General features: G+C 42.6%; 1 protein-coding gene across 5 annotated transcripts in view; it reads right to left on the reverse strand.

The window, feature by feature from the left end:
* Pag1 (phosphoprotein associated with glycosphingolipid microdomains 1) overlaps positions 1-23605 on the reverse strand; it is a 146206-nt gene that overhangs the window by 117904 nt on the left and 4697 nt on the right. For 2 of the 5 annotated variants that reach the window (XM_030252928.1, XM_030252927.1), the window contains one exon: positions 1-22791. This exon is cut by the window's left edge and continues 14285 nt beyond it. The exons of the other annotated variants lie outside the window; for them this stretch is intronic. The gene's annotated coding sequence lies outside the window, so the exon portion shown is untranslated. The remainder of the gene's footprint in view (positions 22792-23605) is intronic. 5 annotated transcript variants of the gene reach the window in all.

Consider the following 23605-nt stretch of genomic DNA (forward strand, 5'->3'; position numbering starts at 1 on the left):
TACTTGTATGGAGATGGAATGCAGGTTTTTATTAGCACCCACCTGAAAGGAATGCTTTTGTCTGTGACACCACCAGTGAGGAAGGCTGGGGAACTGCAGCCTAGCAGGCGTGGCCGATTGCTGCTTCCCACCAGTGACTGCTGTCGGAATGGAGCCGTGCATTTCTCTAGAACAGTGCCTTAGAGTGGGGACTGTTGATTAAGGGTTTCTTGTCAAGGCCATCACATTCTGGCAATTTAACTACAGAAAACACTTTCTATTTTACTGGTGCTGCTGTGTGATTGCTTGTTAATTAGTTTATGTTGGTGTTTTCTCAATAATGTTTTCTCCTCCAGATCTGGGGTATGTGAAGTGGAAGGAAACCCAGGACATGTATCATTGGATTGTGCGCAGGGTCCACAGGGTCTTGATTCCTCGTCATCTTTAGAATCCTATGTTTGATTCATATACTATACATTGAGTTTTAGTTGGACTTAGCAGAACAGAGGAAAGTATGTCTATGCCATCTTTCTGGAGGCAGAGAGAAAATACTTCCCTTTGTATTGAGGCTAAATTTAGAATTGTGATTAAGCAAGGAAATTGCATTTGCTACACTGAAAATTTTTATCAAGTAGTAGCAGAAGGTTACATGAAATCAATTTGGGATGGTTATTAAAGACTTAAAGGGTTTTTAAGTAATATGCTTTAAATATTTTTTTTTCAAAGAAAATACTTAGTGATGTTCACTTTCGTTTAGAAAGCAGAAGGAGATCTTTTATGTGTGGGTGATAATTCGTAATTACTACCAAGAACTCCTATGTTCGAGTTCCTTTCCTACTTGGGTAATTATCTGAGGGAATCTTTCTTTTCTGTTTAATGAGAAGCAGCCACCTAGGACTTACATCTCGTCGTAGTCTCTGAGGGTTTCTCCCCAGTGACCTGCTTGTAGGATGCACATACAAAGTGACATTACTAAAGTGCCACTAAGGTCTTAATGTACATCCTAGCTCACGTTAGTCAACTCTCGAAGTAAAATGTACAGTGTGGCAAAAGCATTAGCTAATAATGAGTGGACGTCCCTGTAACATACATTGATGTGAGTTTCCGCCAATGAACACAAATGGATTACTCTTGAGAAATTCAGTTAAAGGCAATAGAGCCAAATAAGATATGGCATGGCAGTGAGCGTAAGTGCCATTGAGAAGGCTCTTTAAGAGACGCTGTACGTTCTCTGAGGTAGCTGGGTGACTATGGGGCCTTCTTTTGCAGAAGTTCTGAGGAACTTGGGGCTCTGATTTCATGCTCCACATAGCAATTAGAAGCAAACGGCAGCTCCTTGGGCTAGGAAAATTCATTACAATACTGCTTGATGCAGCTATTTTCTCATTGCTGGGTGAACAGAAGGAAACAGCACGGTACCGTACTCAGTGAACTATAAAGCAAGCATTATCAAGCCGTTCTGAAGATGCAGGAGAATTAAGCTTCCTCACCAGCTTGACATACAGCCAATCCGAAAGTATCCAACAAAGAGCACGTTACAGTGAGCAACATGTAGTGCAGATTAACTAGCTGTGTTGAAAACTTGCACTGTGCTCTACGAGTGTAGTCAACATGAGAGTTCAAAACACCACACCTGCCCCAGGATACCTCTCAAGGAAACACTAGCCATTCCTGCCCAGTCTCGACACACGAGAATATGTGTCCTTTCTGTGAAAAGGCCACAAGGGACAGTGTGCCAGAGCTGAGGTCTGCCCACAGCTCCTATATCCAAGTGCCTTAGAACTAAGAATAATGCTAAATAAACTTAAGGCTTGTTTGGTCACACTGAGTCTTCTAGATACAAAGCCGAGTTGTCAATGCAATCAACAGACTGTGCTTCACAGTCAGCATGGGAAGTTGTTCAATGTTACAGTTTACATTACAGCAGGAGGGGTTTTGTTTGTTAGATTTTTGGTGGTAGGGCCCTGTGATCTTTTTCATATACAACGCTAATTGCTTTAGCAGGCATATCATATTTTTAACATGGCTGACATACAGTAGCTAATAACAGAATAAATTATGAAAGCATACTTTAAATCAGAACATAGAGATAGGAGTAATATAAAGGGAAAGTCACTTGCTTTGCTTTTCTGAGATAGGACTATGGTAAAGGAGTTGAGGCCCAATGCTAGTTCTTGCTCTCATTGTAGGAAAAGGAAAAATGTGTCCTTGTGTTTAAATGTTCATTTCAGCTACATGTTCACTTACTATTTAATTTCAGCTTATCCTGGAATCCATATGCACTGCCTGAGTGTCATTAAAAATACTCAGACAACTGGTTAATGAAGTGTAGTTTCTCAATCATACCTCATATCATATGCAAACACCAGCTTAAGATGAACAATATACAGTTAAAAATGAAAGAAAAATCCACAAAACTTTGAATAAGCAAGGTGAAAAGTTTCTTTTACCACAAGGTCAAGTTTACTATCCTCAGTCCTGAGTGGGAAGGACCGTCACACACCACAGCAGTGCTCCGTCTTGAGTGGGAAGGACTGTCACACACCAGCAAATGAAGACTATGATAACACTCAGTTGTGATACGGATGATGCATGCTGGGATCTCTCTCCCACTGCTTGTGGGAGGGAGGATAAGTAGGCTTAATCTCACTGAAAACAATTCCCATTTCATGTCAGAATGGCTGTGTCTATAATTGATGATAGACATTTCTCCTCTTGGGTGTTATCTGAGAACAGTTCCAAGAAACTATGGCCTACAAGCCAAGAGTGGTTTTTACAATTTTCTTTAAAGGATAGATAGCAGAGACCAATGTACTCTGCAAAGCCTATATTATGTACTAAGTGTTCATTTATAAAAAAGAGTTTGCTGGTCCCCATTTTAAAGAGGGTGTGTATGTATGTGCATGTGTGAGTGTGTGTGCATGTGTGTGTGGTATGTGTATACTTAGTCCTCTATTCACAAGCAAAGAAGACAATAAAACCTAAGGTAACATCAATGGTGACTGGATAGATGATCTTTGAATAGTCATAAAACACTAGTTTACAAAGCAACAAAAATAAACTACAGTTAGATGCAAAATAACTGAATAAAAGAAGCAAGTCACAAGATACACAGAGCATGGCTCTACTTGCATAAGGTCCCAGAGACAGCCCAGCGAGCACTGGGGATATACGCATGGGCAATGATGCCCATTAGTACCCAGGGTCCAGTCACTGAGGCAGATAAGCAAGCCCTCAGCTGGAGAGGACACTGCAGTCATTCATGTACTAGATACTAAAACATGGTTATAAAGACCTAAAGTGGCTATGAAAATCCATAGAACAATTCTTTCTACTGTTCACCATGATTTTAGGGGGGGTGTCACAGTTATAAAAATGGAAAGACATTGTAGTTGTCACTAGTACCCTTCAATTATGTGTACATAGTGATTGGAATCATTAGTGATTCCAAGCTCAAGATCCCTGCAAATAAAGTCTTACTCTTATTTTTACATTGTGCAGCCATAACTCGTTTTTATCAAAAATCACTCAATATCTAGTATCCCAAAGAGCTTTGGTTTGGAAAATGCCCCGTTGTCTGTGTGTTATTTATATAGCAATTCCTTCCCAAAAGGACTCAAAGTCACCAAGTGATTTAGAAGTTTGTGAAAATTGGAACACTGTGCTGTGATAGCAGTTTGTTAAAGTTACAACTGGACATTAATACAATTTTTATGATCTTTAATTTCCCCAGTGTCCATTACCTCCCAAACAGTAGCTCCTGGCACTAAGACAACACTCCATAATCATTATTAATGGCCCTCTATCTCTCCCTCTAATGCATTTGACCCTACAATGTGGTTATCCTTGCAATGAGTAAACAGAGAAATGACTATGATATATTTAGGTGTAATAAGAGGGAGCAGGACATGGTGACACAGAAAAGAACTGGAAAGAGCTTTCTCAAAGGAAAGAGCCTGAATGAAACTGTCTTGCTTATTTAATGCAAATATTTAAACAACCACACTGTACATAAAAATACTGGGGGAAAATACAGCTTAACATGTCAATAGAAAAGCCCAGAAATGCTAAATTCTAACAAAGGTAAGGTCACAGAAATTGTCAGGGTGAAAGGCATCAGATATATTGAAGAGGTACATTTGTCATCTTAAAGGAGAGAGAAAAGTAGAATCAGCAAACAATTTTCCTTTGGGGGACAGTAATAGCTGGCCGATTTGCTCTGTTTTTTGAGTAAGCATTGCACTCATTTTAATTGTTCACCCTTATAATTCAGTATGTTAAATGACTTTTACAAGTAGGGATTCCTGAATTCTGTGAAGAATTGAAAGAGATCTCAGATTTCATCAAATTCTCAAGCTAACACACTTTTAATTTTTTACTTTTTGTATGCTATGAGTGTGCTTGTTTTGCCTGCATATACGTCTGTCCATTGTATGCCTGCCTGGTGCCCTTCGAGGCCAAAGAGGACCCTAGATCCCTGGAACTGGAGTTAGATAGTTCTTGGTTGTCACGAGGGCTCTGGAAATCCAGCCAGTACTCCTAACCCCTGAGGCCTCTGCAACTCCAAGTTAACATAGTGACCTGCTCATCTTTATGGGTGCCAGAGAAAGACAATCAGCACAGGTTTTATCCTCTGTCTCTTCTGCCTGATGCTCACATTCCAGTGGCGCCAGAGAAAGGCCTGGTGGACGCCATGACTGCTGTAGGTTTGCATCACGCCAACAGTGTACAGGGATCTTGTGTTGTCCTTAATGCAGCCTTCCGCTGCAAGGAGACAATATCTTGTCAGGCAATAAAACAAGCCTACTCTTTGTTTGCAGGGAAGTGCTATCTCTTTCCTTCATAGATATTCATATCACAAATTTTCTTGAAAAGATAGCTCAGTACAAAAAGATTGTGAGTGTCTCTGTCCACATGACATAGTAAATGTGAAGAAAGTAGGGAGAATACTCTCAACATTTTCAGTTTTTCTGAAAATAATAAAAAAAAGCTTTGAAGACTAGGTGTGTTGTAGTTACTGATTAATTTGAAGAGGGATTGCATCTCTTGATCCACGAACAATGAATATCTTTCCCCTTACCTGGCATATATCTTAACAATCCTAATATTTTTCACAAATAAAAGGTCTAATTTTTGTAGTTTACCTTGTTAATATTAAATACACTTGCAATGTTTAGAGGATTTCCTAGTTCTCCTGGGGTACAGTATTACAACTACAAGGACCACATATCCTAAAATCTTTCTAAACTTCCTCTTCGATAATTTGTCAAATCCTTTTTGTTGTTGTTGTTGTTTTGTTGTTTTGTTTTTTGTTTTTCGAGACAGGGTTTCTCTGTATAGCCCTGGCTGTCCTGGAACTCACTCTGTAGACCAGGCTGGCCTCGAACTCAGAAATCCACCTGCTTCTGCCTCCCAAGTGCTGGGATTAAAGGCGTGCGCCACCACCGCCCAGCTCTTTTTTTTTTTTTTTAAACTCAATAGAGATCTATATACATTGAGCGAGTGTCCTGTGCACACTCTTTGGGCGGACTATAACATTAGAAGACAGTGATGATGGAGCTCTACTTGTGTGCCGACCATTGGGTTGATGCTGTATGTTCTTTTATCTCCTGAAACTCTATGAGAAAAGATTTGCTATCTGGATGAAGACAACTAGACAGACAGTACACTGAATTTGCTCAAGGTCACAAATATCTGGTTACTACAGAGTAGATTTAATGCTGGCCACTGGGAAGTAGGTATTAAGACAATACAGCATGAAACGCTCTTGAAGCTGATAACATTATGGGAATGGAAGTGGAAAGCCTTTAAAGCATATTGTGTGGGGCATCGGACAATCAGCATCAGCTTCTCAGAGAAGGGAGGCACTGAAAAGTAAAGCAGGACTTAGTAGCTGGACTCAGGGATAGCTCACGCAAGGCTGCAGGACACATCTGAGCACACTGCGTGCTCAGCTAGAACCTAGGAAAGTGTAGGAAAGCAGGCTAATCCACCATCAGGAGTCTCATCTCTAGAGACTCTGTATGCCATGCTAAGGACACAAAAGTGTCTGGACCCATGTTCAGAAGAAACAATGTAATATTTTAAAGAATGATATGAACAAATCAATATACTAGAAAATTCTCTCAGCATCAGGTAAGAACGTAAGGGCTGGCCAGATCTGGCAGAATGCAGACTAGCTAGAGACTACAAACATAATATGGGACCAGTGCTTAGCAGACAGTATAACAGACCTTAAAGGATGAAGCTACGGCAGACTGATCTGTCTTATCTGTGCAGCTAGTGATGGGAGACAGTAAGGCAAGACCGCAGGGAGAGAAGATGTAACAGGACACATGTGGAACAGAAGGGTAGGCTGGGTATCTGTACACTGTAGATGAGAAGATCATAATTCATAGGTCCAAGGGAGAACTGACAAAGAGGCAGGAACACTGGTTCATTTCCTTCATAGAAACCTGAGAATTCAAATACGTGGACGGATAACTCATGGCAGGCCTTGCTATATGCCAAAATCCATGAAACATTTGCCCATCAATCAATGGCATACTTTACAATCATATTTCTGACAGGTATATCCCAGGCTACATAATTAAAGCAAGTACCTTCACAATAGTGGTTTAGACATCTGCCTGAATTTAAAAAAGAAATTTATGTATATTATAGTGACAATATGACTTTTAATAATGGTATTTAAAAGTTATTCACTTTAAATGTGATTTCATTTTAGGTATATGAAGTTCGACAGTTTGCTAGACTCCCTGGATCTCAGAGAGAAGGCGTTCACTCATAGATACCCACAACTCTCCATCAGACGACTACGCCCTTCTGTACAGCTATACCAAAATCTAAGCTCTCATCATGGAGCTGATATGACAAACTAAACAATATTGTAACTTTGTAGATTAAGATTTCCCCCTACTGTATACAGAAGAAAAAACACTGAAAATTGTTCCCTCAGGAAAGTCACTGGAATATGCCACTTTACTGGTCAGATGGCATAGGGATCTTATTAACTCATTCTTTAATCTCTTTATCTGATATAAAATCTGGCACTTATTTCTTGTACTGGTGAACTTAAAGAGAAAAAAAAAAATCACAGAAAAATACAGGGAATGGAGGCCAGATTGTGACTTCTGCCAGCTCTCTGAGTGCAACCAAAACACTTCCAGGATACATGCATTAGACAGGCCACACTGCACATGCATGCATTAGACAGGCCATACCACATATGCATGTTTTAGACAGGCCCTGTGCATGCATGCATTAGACAGGCCACACTGCACATGTGTTCATTAGACAGATCATACCATACCACGTATACATGCATTTGACATTCCACACCACCATTCCACTCACTTCACCCTCTGACGAGGCGGGAACAGTGAGGCCTTAACAGTATGTCCTAGCATGTGTCAGAGCAATTGCCTTCAGCAGGAGAAATGGCTCAGTGGTTAAGGGCACTTGCTGCTCTGTGCCCAGCATCCACATGTGGCTTAAACCATCGGTAATTCTAGCTCCAGGGGGCGACCCCTTCTTTCAGATTTCTTGGGCATTGTTTGCACATGGCATACAGACACACATGCAGAAAAAGCACACATATACATAAAATTAAAAAATATTTAAAAAAAAACCAACAACTGAGTTTTAGCAAATATTTAGAAGGTAAGGGATTAAATATATATACTATGCCTCCCAAATCCCTGAGGGTCTCCATCTATGGATACAACTAGCCTCCTGCCAAATATATTCATAAGCAAAAAAGTATCAGTTGTGAGCATATACAACCTTTTTTTCTTTTTGTTATCCTCAAACAATTACAATGTACCAACTGTTTGCCTGGTGTCTTAGTTACTTTTCTATTCTGTGACCAAAGCAACTTATGGAAAAGAGCCCGTTTGGGACCTTCCCTTTCAGATCAGTAGAGGCCATGCCGATTATAGCAGGCAACCTGGCAGCAGGCAGGCAGGCATGGCACTGGAGCAGTAGCCAAGCGCTTACATCTCCATTCACTGAGGCAGAGAGAGCTAATAAGGGGTATCATGGGCTTCTGAAATCCCGCAAAGCGTGCCCTTCCTCCAACAAGGTCTTACTTCCTGATCTTTCGCAAATAGTCCCACCAATTGGAGCCCAAGTATTTAAATATGGTGAGCCTATGGAGGCCAAGTGGCATTTCCATTTTTCAAACTACATGTAATTTAGAGACGATTTAAAGTAAATAGAAGTATATGTATAGGTTATGTGCAAATACTATGCCATTTTATACATGGGTCTGAATATCCTCTGATTTTGACATCTGTAGAACATCCTGAAAAACATCTCCCATGAATATCAAGGGATGACTGTTCTGAAAACAGCATGCTGACTGTATAGTGCCTTGTGGTGCCATCAAACTGGCTGAATAAAACCAGAACTGCACAGGGAACCCAATGGAGGAGCTAGAGAAAGGACTGGAGGAGCTGAAGGGGTTTGCAACCCATAGGAAGAACAACAACATCAACCAACCACACACCCAGAGCTCCCAGGGACTAAACCACCAACCAAGAAGTACACATGGAGTGACCCGTGGCCTTAGTCATATATGTAGCAGAGGGTGGCCTTGTCAGCAATCAATGGGAGGAGAGGCCCTTGGTCCCCAATGTAGGAGAATATGAAGGTAGGGAGGTAAGAGTGGGTGGGTGGGGGGAACACCCTCATAGAAGTAGGCGGTGGGGGGGGATGGGATAAGGGGTTTCCAGAGTGGGGGAAACTGGGAAAGGGGATAATATTTGAAATGTAAATAAAGAAAATATCCAATAAAAAAAAAAGAAGAAACAAAAGAAGTTAAAAGCACTTACTGTTTTTTCAGAAGACTGGAATTCTATTCCCAATACATACACTGGGCAGTTCAAAACTGCTTGTCACTCGAGGGATTCAAAACCTTCTGGCATTCACAGGCACTGTACACAGGTGCACATCCCCCCCCCTCTCTCTCTCTCACACACACACACACACACACACATATACACACATGCACGCGCATACCCACTCAATCACTCATGCACACACACCTAAATAAAATATAACAAATGTTTAAAAAAAGTCATTAAAAACAAGACCTGACCCCATCTCTGACCCAAATCTACCTCATTAAAAACAAGACCTGACCCCATCTCTGACCCAAATCTACCGCAGATAAAACATCTTCTCTTTGGAGAGTAAGCCAGCTACCACAGACACAGACAGCCACTGAGAATGCTACCTAGCTCAATTAAGTTTTGTTTTAATTAAAGACCTCATGTGGTAATAAAGTATAGAAATAGATGAATCTCCATAATAAATGGTATGCCAATATTATTTTATAATGCATATATCTAGAAAATGTGTCCAGACTTTATGGACAATGCACACAATCAACTCATGGAATGCTGTTCCTATACCCAAAGCTAGTTCCCCCTGTCTGCTCTTCAAGCCGCAATTAACTGCTCACAGTTTTTCCCTTTTAAGGGTGTCACTGATATTCCTCTTTCCTTTGCTTACAACTGTGGGCACAGATGGGGACCATTTTGCATCCACGTCTGATGTGCCTTGTCTTTATGCAAGTTTCCCAGACATGGCCCAGCGCCACCATGAGCAGTTTGGCAGTGAGACTGATCACACAACCCAGGCTGCCCATATCCCTTTGGGAAAACCTGGACAGAAGACATCAGCCTCTCTGGACAATCAGTGTCACAGAAGAAAATGGATTGATTGCTGTCAATGAAAATAACCCCAGGAAAGAGTGCTTACCTCAAGTTTTGAAGGAAACCCTGTCTCTCTCTCCAGTATGGCAAACCTGGAGTGAATTGTGAATAAAACGGCCAGTATCTCTTCTCTATCGATTCTATACATCACTGATGCTGGTTTCCAGCCAGAGACAGGCAGCACCAGCCTGGGTCCAGGCCAGTCTGTCCCTGGTCACCCGTAAATGGCCTGACAATGAGCACACAGTAGAGAAAGGCTGGCTTAGAAGACCCTTCTCTTGTCCTCTCATGTTCTGTCCACGCACTTCCCAGGCTGCTGAACCCCACTTCATGAGGAAATGAAATCTCTCATACAAACATGGTCGATATCCTATCTACAGAAAATGAAGTGGAACCTGCCTCCCACATTCGGATGGACGCAGACAGGTAACTTGCAGAAGCAGATGTGTTGGCAGGAGCGCTTTTAAGCGTGATTTATGATCATCAATGTGCTTCCAGTCAGCAACTCCCTTCCCACGCTTACATCATCTACACAGCAACAGTTCAAGAACCACTTAAGACGTAAATGATTCATGGTGGCGGGAAGCAGGGCGGTTCTTGACAACGCACAATGGTCAGTTCTCAAGTCCATGGGGATAAAGACTTGCCACCCCTTAGCCCTCTTCAGTTCTTTCAAGGGAAAGGGTAGAGATAAAGGCCAACAAGATCAAACGTCTTCTTTGCAATGTAGATATTTTCCTTCAGATCTACGACTCTAGCTTTGAGAAACAAAACTAAGCTCTTTTCTTAACCCTTAAATGTACTTTATGGAATAAAACATATACCATAGTTTACAAGTATGAGCCACAAACATAAATTTATGGTTTATCATATCTACATTTAAGTTTTTATTTTGTTATGTATTACAGGCTCCCCTTGAACTTGTAATCCCTTGTCTTAGCCTCCCAAGTGCTTAAGTTAGAGGCATGTATCACTACACCTAATCTACAATCACATTTTTTGGGGGGTTATATTTTCTTTCTTTAATTACTTTTTAAAAATTAAATTTAAAAAATTTAAAATTAAAATTTATATTTCAAATGTTGTTCCCCTTCCAGTTCTCCCCTCCACGAGTCCCTCTCCCCCTTTACCTCTTAGAAGGTGCTCACCCACCTACCCACCCACTCCCACCTAACCTTTCTAGCATCCCCTTCTCTGGAACATCAAGCCTCCACAGGACCAAACGCATCCCCTCCCACTGAGGCTAGACAGGCAGTCCTTGGCTCATATGTAGCAGGAGCCATGGACTGGCCCACGGATGCTCTTTGGTTGGTGGTTTAGTTCCTGGGAGCTCTGAGGGGTCTGATCAGTTGGCACTGTTGCTCTTCCTATGGAGTTGCCCTCTCCTTCAGTTCCTTCTGTCTGTCTTCTAACTCTTCCATAAGGATCCCCCAAGCTCAGTCCAGTGGTTGGCTGTGGGTATCTGCATCTGTCATCTCAGTCATCTGCTTGCTTGTAGAGGTTTCCTGGGTTGTATGGCTATGCTCTTTCCATTTACACACATGAGGGTCTATTTGTGAAATGGCCTAAGTTGCCAGACCTACCATGCATTGGCTGCATGACCTTGGGCTAGATGTTTAATTGTACTGAGCCTACTTCCTAATCTGTAACTTCAAAAAATAAGCTTCTTTTGAATCTCATGAGGTTCATGTGAGAATCAAATGAGGTATTAAAGAAAGAAAACAGTCCTCAGATATAATTTTTTTCTCTTGAAGACTGGCCCTTGTATCTCTGCTGAGATGAGCTACCTGGAGACTTAATGAAGTCTAGGTCCCAATCTGTTATTAGATAAACACCAAACCAGGACATTGTTTCCTCCCTTCCTCCCTCCCTCCCTTTCCTTTCCTTTTGAGATAGGAGCTCAATATCACAGGCTAGCTTCAACTCATCATGTATTTGACCTTGAAATATGCCTCCTCCTTCCTCTAGCTCTTGAGTGCTGTGATTATAGGCAAGTGCCACCCTATGTAGTTTATATGATGTTGGTGACTGGACTCAGGAGCTCATGAGAGGTAGACAAGCACTCTACCAACTGAGCCACACGCCCAGTCCTGGAAGTCATCGCTTCTAACACACATTTTAACCAGTGAATTTAGCCTGCTACAGTCTCACCAGGCTGTGGCCACAGAAGAGGTATTCAAGAGCAGCATTTCAGCACCCGGTTGGCATACGATGTTTTGTACTAGGCTTGGACTCTGAGTTGCTATTTCTGGGTCTTATTTTTAAGCTATGTAACCGTGTGGGTATGTGAACATGAGTGCCGGTGTCCACAGAAGCCAGAAGACAGGATGAACCCTCCTGAGCTAGAGCTGAATCTACTGTGTACTGCCAGGTTTGGGTTCTAGAAAGCACACACAGGACCTCTGCGAGGTAGGCAAGCACTCAACCACAGAGGCCTTCCTCTGATTTTCACAATGGCTCTTGACATGGTCGATTCAGGTATGTTTGAGTATCGCTACTTATTAACATCAGCTGTGTCCTAAAAACCCATTAAGGTCAAGGCCCCAAAGCAGGACCCTTTAATCAGAATGACTAAGTAGGGACTAGTCAGCAAGTTGTAGGCCTCCCCAGGGATGCTAATGTGTAGCTATCCTGGAAAACCACCACACAAAGGACCATGGCGAACACAGACAGTGCGGGGAGAGCACATTTAAATGAGGAGATAGTGTGTAACAGACTGTCAGCTTTTTAACAATGGAAAATGTGGGAAAGCAAAGAAATATGTACAATTCAGGAATATTCAGGCCAGCCATCTCAGACGCTCCTGTGAATGCATATCTTTTTCTCTATTGTTGATGTGATAGTACACATGGCTCTTTCATAAATGGGTCTCACAATCTCAAATATGTTTTTATCAAGGATATTTACTGTGATAGAATATACATTTACTTGTTTTAAAAAAAAAAAAAGCAAACCTTATTCCTGGGGGCAGGGTGTGGGGGTGGGGGAGGGAATAGGAGTTCCAAAACAAAACCCAAAACAAACAAAAACAAAACAAATGAGCTCTGGCCTACCCTAGGAAACCACCCGGATCTGGAACTGAACACAGATGGGAAGTTCACGAGTAAATGACTAATCATCATTATTTGCTATCATTAGGCACACTATTTTACACGGCAATGAAGAACTTGACAATTCAGAACATGCCTAGGTGTTTTGCTCTGAGCCAGTGTCCTCCTGAGAGGTGAGTGCAATGGAGATCCCGCACAGCTCCCATTACAGCTCCCATGATGCCTCTTGAGCTCTCAGTACTTTCATCTACCACAAGAAAGCTTTTCCTAGTGGACTCTCTTCCCCAGTTTTCACGCCTTTCTATACTGCCTATTTTCTCATTCCACAACCTTGTGCCAGGCTACCTGGACTGAAAACTGGGAATGTTGCCCATGGAGTTTCTTCATGAATTGTTAAGTATTCATGTAGTCATTATGTGTGTCGTGTGGGCATGCTCACATGCCCATGAGTGTATTATCACTTGAGCACATGTGTACATGTGCAGCCTGTAGTCTACATAAGGCATCTCCCTTTTCTGCTCCCACTTTAGTTATTAAGAAGGATCTCTCTTGTTGCCTGTCAGGTGAGTCCCTAACCTGGCTTTTCACATGAGTGCTTGAACTCAGAACCTAGGTCCTTATGCTTATGTAACAAACACAACTGGGCGCTCTCCCCAGCCATATCCCGGGATATCCTTTTAACATCATCATCGTCATCGTCGTCATCATCATCATCATCATCTCAGTCTCTCCAGGCCCCAATTCTGAAGTAGGTGAGGGTCTTAATTAGGGTTTCATTGCTGTGAAGAGACACCCTGGCCACGGCAACTCTTATAAAGGAAAACATTTAACTGGGGCTGGCTTACAGTTTAAGATGTTAGTCCAAGGTAGATAAATAGAATAGAATTGAAGACCCAGAAATGAACCCACACACCTATGGGCATTTGACCTTTGACAAAGGAGCTAAAACCATCCAGTGGAAAAAAGACAGCATTTTCAACAAAGGGTGCTGGCTCAACTGGAGGTTGTCATGTAGAAGAATGTGAATTGATCCATTCTTATCTCCTTGTACAAAGCTCAAGTCTAAGTGGATCAAGGAACTCCACATAAAACCAGAGACACTGAAACTTATAGAGGAGAAAGTGGGGAAGAGCCTTGAAGATATGGGCACAGGGGAAAAAAATTCCTAAACAACACCAATGGCTTGTGCTGTAAGATCAAGAATTAACAAATGGGACTTCGTAAAATTGCAAAGCTTCTGTAAGGCAAAGGACACTGTCAATAAGACAAAAAGGTCATTAACAGATTGGGAAAAGATATTTACCAATCCTAAATCCGATAGAGGGCTAATATCCAATATAGAAAAAGAACTCAAGAAGTTAGACTCCAGAAAACCAAATAACCCTATTAAAAATGGGGTGCAGAGCTAAACAAAGAAGTCTCAACTGAAGAATGGCTGAGAAGCACCTAAAAAAATGTTCAACATCCTTAGTAATCAGGGAAATGCAAATCAAAACAACCCTGAGATTCCACCTCACACCAGTCAGAATGGCTAAGATCAAAAAGTCAGATGACAGCAGGTACTGGAGAGGATGTGGAGAAAGAAGAACACTCCTCCACTGCTGGTGGGATTACAAGCTGGTACAACTACTCTGGAAATCAGTTTGGCAGTTCCTTAGAAAATTGGACATAGTACTACTGAAGGATCCAGCACTACCACTCCTGGGCATATACCCAGAAGATGCTCCAACATGTAATAAGGACACATGCTCCACTATGTTTATAGAAGCCTTATTTATAATAGCCAGAAGCTGGAAAGAACCCAGATGTCCCTCAACAGAGGAATTGATACAGAAAATGTCGTACATTTACACAATGGAGTACTACTCAGCTATTGAAAACAATGAATTTATGAAATTCTTAGAAGACAAATGGATGTATCTGTTGGATATCATCCTGAGTGAGGTAACCCAATAACAAAAGAACATATATGATATTCACTCACCGATAAGTGGATATTAGCCCAGAAGCTCAGAATACCCAAGACACAATTCCCAAAAAACATGAAACTGAAGAAGGAAGACTAAAGTGTGGATACTTCGATACTTCTTAGAAGGGGAAACAAAATACCCATGGAAGGAGTTACAGAGACAAAGTGTGAAACAGAGACTGAAGGAGTAACCATCCAGAGACTGCCCTACCTATGGATCCATCCCATATACAGTCACCAAACCCAGAACCTATTGTGGATTCCAACAAGAGCTTGCTGACAGGAGCCTGATATAGCTGTCTCTTGAGAGGCTCTGTAGGTGCCTGACAAATACAGAAGTGGATGCTCATAGCCATCCATTGGACGGAGCACAGGGTCCCCAATGAAGGAGCTAGAGAAAGTACCCAAAGAGCTGAAGATGTTTGCTGAGGAACAATATGAACTAACCAGTACCCCCCAGAGCTCCCTGGGACTAAACCACTAACCAAAGAAAACACATGGTGGGACTCATGACTTTAGCTGCACATGTAGCAGAACATGGCCTAGTCAGTCATCAGTGGGAGGAGAGGCCCTTGGTCCTGTGAAGGTTCTTTGCCCCAGTATAGGGGAATGTCAGAGCCAGGAAGCAGGAGTGGATGGGTTGGTGAGCAGGGGGAGGGAGGAGGGGATGGGGGTTTTCAGAGGGGAAACTAGGAAAGGGGATAACATTTGAAATGTAACAAAGAAAGTATCTAATTAAAAAAAAAGAAACAAACAGAGGTTTAGTCCATTATCATATGGTGGGCTTACAGCTTCAGAGGTTTAGCTTATTATCATCAAGGCTGGAAGCACAGCAGCGTGCAGGCAGACAGGGTGCTGGAGAAGGAGCTCAGAGTTCTACATCTTGATCTGAAGGCAGCAGAACCAAACTGGGTGCCACACTGGGTATAGTCTGAGCATGGCTACAATCCAGGCTTGTCACAAAGAGTTGGAACCACAAACCGCAGCCTGGCTGGCCATATTGTATCCAAACCCGGCCTTCATTCACTACCCCAAAGAGCTGACTTGGCCCTGTATCAAGTCTGATAGAAAGCTAACATTGTGGCTTGGCCATCTAAAATGTGGATATGGCAGAGGGGATGAGGGGACAAGGAGATGGTAAATGAAAGTGAGTACCCTTGGGTTCTCACAAAACTTCATAAGGCTGAAATGTAAACATTTCTGAAAACTGGATACCTTATTTTCTACCTGAATTTGCTCCAAAACTTCACTTGAACTGCTTTAGGGTTTTCCTTTATGCAGCTAAATATAAATATTGATTCACTTTGGTGCAGAAGTGACTACAACTTCTAGAAACTAGCAATCCCTGAGTCGACTGCTTTTCTTTAGGGGGAGCATTGCATTACCTTTGTAAAAGCTGGCTTTTGTTTGTCTCACTGTGTAGCCTTGGCTGGTCTGAAACTTGCTATGTAGACCAGGCTGGCCTCAAGGTCACAGCTGTCCCGGGCCTCCACCCCTGGGTGGTAAGATGAGCACTGTCATGGCCCATGTAACAGCTGAGCTACACTGGCATTGGGAGAGGTTGCCTTTGCACCGCCTCCAGACAGGCAGGGTTCCCAGTGTTGATTCTTTTGATGTTCCCCCAAATGATACAGGCACTTGCCTGACCTCAGCTCCGTGATTTCTACATGATTTTATTGGATCGATTCACCGGGCGAAGAGTTCAGGAGAAGGGCTGATATCAGAGACAAGCTGAAAAGCAGGCTCATGGTCTACTCTAAAACACGGCTGCACTGCACACAGGCATATCTTCCTGGCTGTATGCCTTCACTTTAATAAACATATCCAAATCTGCTTACAGTATGTAAATATGAGCAATGAAAAAGTGATACTGACTTTGAAGAAAAGATGACAAATTACATTTTTACTGGTAAAAATTAGAATTCCAAATGAAATGTTTGGATGATTTTTTTTTTTTTAAGGTGAAGCACAGAGAAAGACAAGTGAGATTCAGAAGTGCCCGGTCATGGCTGCAGGGACAGGGACAGGGACAGGGACAGGGACAGGGACAGGGGCAGGGGCAGGGACAGGGACAGGGGCAAGGGCAGGGACAGGGACAGGGACAGGGACAGGGACAGGGACAGGGACAGGGACAGGGACAGGGACAGGGACAGTTGAGAGCCCGGAGACTCCCTATGACAGGCTCAGGGCTCCTCTTGGGACTGAGCAGCTCCGGTGTGGCAGGAGTTGTCCCATTCTGTGCGCTCCTAAACGCCAGAGCACTGCTCAGTCAGCACAGACTGCGGCACACAGAGTACACCTCCAACAGAACGTGAAAGACTCTATCAACTTATAGAGCAACGTTTTGCTACGTCAACAGCACCATCCTCTCTTAACATTTCAGATGAACAGCCCTGAAGTAGGAAGACAGTCAGTGCTGCGTCTTCCTGAACAGTAGGGAACGTGAAGGCTCTTACTTGTAAAAGACGGACGGATATCACTGTAGACAGAGAACACAACGAACAGGGATTCTCTGAATACAGACCTTGGCGTCGTAGGTGAAGAAAAGATGAGAAATTCTCTTTATTCTATATGTAACTGTGGAGAAGTAAAAGGATTATTCCAGCCCAGGGATTGTGGAGCTCTTGAAAATACATAGAAAAGGGTCTAAAGGCCCAATGCCCTGTGGCCATGAGCGGTCTGAGGAGTGTGCACACCGCAGCCAGCATGGCGCTGGTTATTAGGAATTGTATCTAACTGCTTTGAAAATGCTGTTGAATATTTATTAAAGGAAAAGATCCATAATAATTCCGGTTTTGACATGCTACTATTAGCAAATAACTCATCTGGTTGGCAAGGTTATGAAGTGTGGAGGGAGGGACGGTTAGCTTTAAGAGTAAGGGTGATAACACTGTGTACTGCTGTGGTCTCACCGGCTGCCGTGTCTGGCAGCTCCACTCCTAACATCTCAGCCTGGATGATGCTGAACTGTTTTAACAAGACTCTAAAAGCATTCGGTTCCAATGCCACTTTAGAGGCATTAAATTTTTATGCTCTCTCTCCTTCCTGCCCTCGTTCGTTCGTTCTCTCTCTCCCTCTCTCTCCCTCTCTCTCTCTCTCTCTCTCTCTCTCTCTCTCTCTCTCTCTCTCTCTTGTCTTGTGTGTGTGTTGTTTCATGTTTGTTTGTTTTTAAGACAAGATCTCAAGGCTGTCCTGGAACTGCGTAGACCAGGCTAGGTTTGAACTTGCATTGCTTCTCCAGCCTCTGCTTCCAGAGCACTGGGATTACAGAGTGTGCCACTCAACTTTAGTCATTGAACATTACACAAAGCTAATATTTGTGCTCAAGATGTGCATTTTGGCCAACATGACCAGTACAGTAAAGTCAGAGAAAGATGTTAGCCCTATTAAATATGTACAATTATTTATGAGAATTCATGCTATCACTTTGCTTAAATATACCTTTATTTATCATTTTAGCAAAACAAAGTATGAGTTTTAACCCTGATGGCAAAATTTAGTCACTAGATGTGACACCAACCTAGTTCTTAATTAATTCTGTATTTCTTGTTACTTTCTTATACATAAAAAAAGCTATTGTAGATAGTTTATATGTTAATTTCTAAAACTCAAATAGGCTTAAAGTATTTGCATTCTGTCCTGTGAACCCCTCCATAAGCGTATATAGATTTAGGACTCTGAAATTGGAACCATGGAATTCCTAAATTCACTAAGAGAGACCATCACATTATGCAAAAACACTGTACTCAAACTCAACTGTGCATATAATTATAGTATTCAAATTAGATCGCTAATTTAGACATGTTCTAGCACGTCGAGTATAAAGAACATAAAAATGTATGACTGAAATCCAACAGGACTTAGAAGAAATATAGCTACTCTTTTTTAGGAAGTGAAAACTCATAGTACATGCTATAATGGAATATCAGTAGGCAAGCCAGCTTGACTGTTCATGTGTGTGGATGAGTATACGGCGGTGGCAAGTCACCTGAAGAACCGAAGCCTAACCGCTTTCTCTTTTACAATATTTGCATTGGGATGAAATTGGAACCCATCAGGCATGAAAAGAACAAATTAATCTTCATTTGACATATTATAAAGTACAATAAAATCATATTTAAAGTACCATGATGCTCTACATTGTTACTTAGATTTTCATGTGCCTATATTGTAATTTCTCACTGCAATGGATTAAGGCTGGTACACTACTGTGTGGGACAGTAATTACCAGACTAAGATAGTTGCCTTGCATTTTTATTAACATTTCAGAATTTACAAATGTCTCATTATTAAAAAAAATAATTGCCATCCAATGAATTAAAAAAAAGAAAAAGAGCCATCCACTGAAGACACAGAAATGTCAGCCCCTTTAGATTTTCCTACTGAAGCTAGAGTGTAAAACTGGCCCATGAGAAGTGACTCTGACATCTGGGGACAGCACTGGCCTTTGTTACTTGCTAGGAAGTGCTTCCATCTGCAAATTGCCAGCTAGCAATTGGGATACACTGTGTGTGTGTGTGTGTGTGTGTGATAAAAAAGCAACATTGTAAACTTTTTCAATGGTTATGAGAGTACATATCCATTTCACAACTAACTCAAGCATTACTGCACATATGTATGTATCTATATATGATTTGATGACAATATTAAGGAAAATTTGGACTATTCAGAGCCAAAATACAAGTTGTGGAACAGGCATCTTTAGAGCTATACTGCATCATCTTGTAGCACTTAGGTAAAAAGACAATGTCAGTGTAAGACTTCAGCCTTATATTGGTAACATAATAGCTGCTTCCACAAGCCAAAATATGCCTATTGGTTCATATGACCAAAGCAGTCAAGAACATTATTAAGGGAAACCAATAGTTTAAACCTAACTTGGCTGGGTTTTGTCTGATATACTTGTAGCACAAAATGCACATGCTGAATGGCCCTCACACACAGCAGAAACTGCAATTATTAAGAAATATATTCCCACAAAGAACAAATTTAAGTACAAGAATTTCAGTTTAAAATATTAGGCCTCGAGGCTTTATGGATAGGAGCTTTCTAAAAAAGTCAGCATCAATAATAGAAAAAAGCTTGTTTTATAGAAGAAACCCCTACTTTCCCCCAGCTTAATTAGATATTTGCATAAATAACCTGTGGTCCATTAAGTAGAGGAGTTTTAGTCAGCAACAGTTTCTAGTGCTGATGCTTTAAGTGAACTAACTTTAAAAGACATCGAAGGATTCCATCCTCCTCCAAGTTTACCTTTAGTTGCAAATGATAAAAAGTACCTTAGAATCATCTGAACCCACAATGTGAAGCCAGAACATCTGAGTTTGGGTCTGACAACCTTAATCATTTAGCAGCTGGGTCTCTCCTCTGGACTCTATTTCAAGTTACCAGTTTCTGTAATGTAGTGCAATGGCTTAAATGCAAAATGTTCCTGCTCTAGCAGCAGTTCTCAACCAGTGAGGCGCAGCTCTTTTGGGGGTGGTGTGTGTCGCAGGACCCTTCCACAGGAGTCGCCTAGTACCATTTGAAAACAAAGAAATTTACACTATGATTCATAGCAGTAGCAAAATTGCAGTTATGAAGTAGCAATGCAATAACTTTATAGTTAGAGCCACCACAACATGAAGACTGTATTAGAGGATCACAGAATTAGGAAGGCTGAGAACCACTGGTTGATAGGCTCACACATGTGAGTATGGACAGGAATGGAAGCACAGAAACTATCTCCATGGTTAATAAATACTCCACATTGTCTACAATATAAAACAAATGAAAGTCATGGCATGCTATATACAGAACACCTCAGACAGCCCAATGGGCTAGACACGTCACAAGTGTTGCAAGTACTGGCACACAGTGCCACCTTTCTAATGACAGCACGCCACGTGAAAGCAGAGTTGTTTGTGAACTTGGATTGTGCTGCTGTCCACGTCCCATCCACGCACTCCTGCTCGCACGGAGGATCGAGCACTTTATGCATTAAGAAGGCGTGTTTCCCATCCTTCCCACTCTGCCAGTGTCTGCACTCCTCTGATCATGATGGGGAAAATTAAAGGAAAAGAAGACGACACGATGTCCATACTCCATTAGTAGACTGAGTTCAGGATCGTACTTCATTCCTGAATGGCATCCTACCTACCATCCAGACTCTTAATACTGATGGAGGGGAACTGAAAGCCACCAGGCAATCGCCCCATCTCCGGTGCAGACACAGTGAGGAGGAGTACCCTGCCCTGTGGCACCTCCGGTTTCACTTCTGTGTCCTCAGCTCACACTCAGCCAAGCGCCTCACCCTGCTCTGCCTCTGGCTTCTGTCGTTTTTTTTTTTTTTGTCAAAAATTTCTCTCAGTTAACTTTCTATCCCATCTCCTTTATCTTTCTGTGTGCCACCCTGGCCTTGACTTTATTTTTTATTCTACATGTTTTCTCAGGCTGACCAGCAGCCTCAACATCCATTCCATGTACTCCACTATCTAGAGCACGGTGAGGCCGTTTTATAAACACAAGCGAGAGTCATACTATATCCAAGATATCTCAGTGGACTGGACACCTTAATAAGCTGCAAATGGATGCTAAGTCTCCATCTGCATCTCAGCGGTTGCCTTGAATTGTAAGCTGGCAGTTGCATAGAATCTCTAGGCTCTGATGTCCCTCTGGTGCCTCACACGGCATAAATCCACAGCTTGTCACCTTCCCCTGTGGAATGCTCCACCCTCTGTGCTCACTGTCATCACCAATGGAACTTTTATCTCTTCAGTGATCTGAGCGAGGTCATCTGGGGAGGCTCTTCAGCGTCCCTGCGCCACCTCCTTGCTTCTACCCCCGCCCCGTGCCCTCAGCGTCTATACCCTTACCAGTCTGAACTCAGACTTTAATGGCTTCCCTTTTCCGTCTCCTAGTTCACTTGTTTTGTGGATGCACCAGGTTGAACATTCTAAACCGACAGCCTGGGCCAGGCCTGGCAGTAGTGGATGGTCCCCCCAGCTACTGCGGTTAAGGCAAGGGGATTACTCGGGCTGCAGACTGAATTCAAGGCCAGCCCAAGCAAATAGGTCTCAAAATAAAAAGCCAGCAGAACCCTGGGATAGAGCTCAGGCGCCTCAGATTCGAGAGGCCCTGAATCCAGCCCCAGAACTCACTCACCCCAGGACCAAGTCTGGCCACCAAGACACTTCACAAAGTGTCTTGCAGTCCACTACCCAGCTCACGGAGCTGCTGTCTTACAGTCCACTACCCAGCTCAGCAATGACCTCCATCTGCCCCAACCCCGAACATGGACCCAGACCAAGTACCAGCCCCTGAAGGAAAGCCACATTCTTTCTTTTTTTTTTTAATTCCTGTATTTTTCATTTATTTTTATTGAGTCTTTTCTTTGACAATTGTATGGAGCGGCTTATCCCTAACAGCTTATCTCCTAAAATACATATCTGAAAAATCCAAATCAATCACTTTCACCAAACTTGATGCATGCACAGCCAAGCTGCTGGCGGCTGGTTAAGTGTGAATTAGAGGGACACAGCTCTTTTTAGATGTCACATATGAAATAATAAGGCTACTCAGTACGGTTGTCAGGTGCTGAGGACAGAGGCTGTGGTAGTAACTGGCCCTCTCTTTAACAGTAAGTCACTGCGCTGCGCTGTGCAGCTTTCCTGCCCTGACTTACAGCTTGTGCTGCTTCAGGATCGTTTCCCACCCCACACAGATGGGACGGCGAGGCACGGGTACACGTCAGGGTAAAGGACTGGGGTGGGCGAAGCAGCCAACAGTGACAGACAGTCAGAAATACAGGAGACCAGATGCACGAGGACTACATTCAGAGAAGCCTGAGCACGCAGGGCGGCTATGCAGGAGGACAGGTGACAAGAGCTGACACACTCACACCTTTGGTCCTTTGAGGAAGACAGGGGAAGCTTGCAGATAAAGAGTGGATATGATATATTTCGTTGGGCCAGCTGGAGGCTTACGAAAGGTTGCCAGCAACTTTAAAGTCCATTCCATAAAGTGCACAGGGACTCAAATGCTCTGTGTTTTAATAAAGGCCACGGTCAGGTCGAGTTTCCTGTCCCCTGGCAGTCTATATTTAGAAAGGAGAAAGCAGAGTTTTAAAATAAGTTTTTAATCACTTGCTGGTTTAACACTTATCCAGTCTTACAGTCTAGTATAGGAACAGAGGCGCTATCCAGTCTATGCCTGAATGTTACGATGACTGACTAACTTTTCAATTACACCCGAAATGATGGTGGTTCCAATGTAAAATCCAGAGGGGAAATGGGGCTGAAGATATAGCTCAGCGGCAGGCAGAGGGCTTAGTCTCCAGGCAGTGAGTCTGTCTCTCTGCTTTCCCCCTCCCCTACCCCTCCCCCTTTCCCTGCAGAGGTATTATCTCACAGAAGGGTTTGAGAATCTAACAGTATGGCTTTAGAGTCTCTGCTTTTTATCCGGACTGGAGTCAGGAAGGCTACACCACAGACATGGGAGCTTGCATGGAGTCAATGTGTTTGTTCTGATCCCTACTTGTTAGATATGTGGGTGCATTTCCTTTAAAACACACACACACACACACACACACACACACAGTCATACCACAAATAACTACTACTGCTGTTGTAACTCTGACATTTTTAGATTTAAATAAACTTTAAAAAATCATTTGAGAAAAATCTTAGGCCTTTCTACTTCTCCTTTGTTCGAGGACAATGACGCAAACCTCAGACTCAAAGCACAACGGAAGCAAGTTTGCCTTGCCACCCTACCGGAAGCACTCAAACTTCTTACTTACAGAGTAACACGTGGCTTTCGCTCCTTCTTTCTCACAAAGTGATATGTGGTTTTTGATTTCTAACATAAATTAAGCTTAAGCTTCTACCTTGACAAAAACACAGAGCTGG

This window comes from Mus musculus, chromosome 3 (genome assembly GCF_000001635.26).
Source record: "Mus musculus strain C57BL/6J chromosome 3, GRCm38.p6 C57BL/6J".
Taxonomy (NCBI): domain Eukaryota; kingdom Metazoa; phylum Chordata; class Mammalia; order Rodentia; family Muridae; genus Mus; species Mus musculus.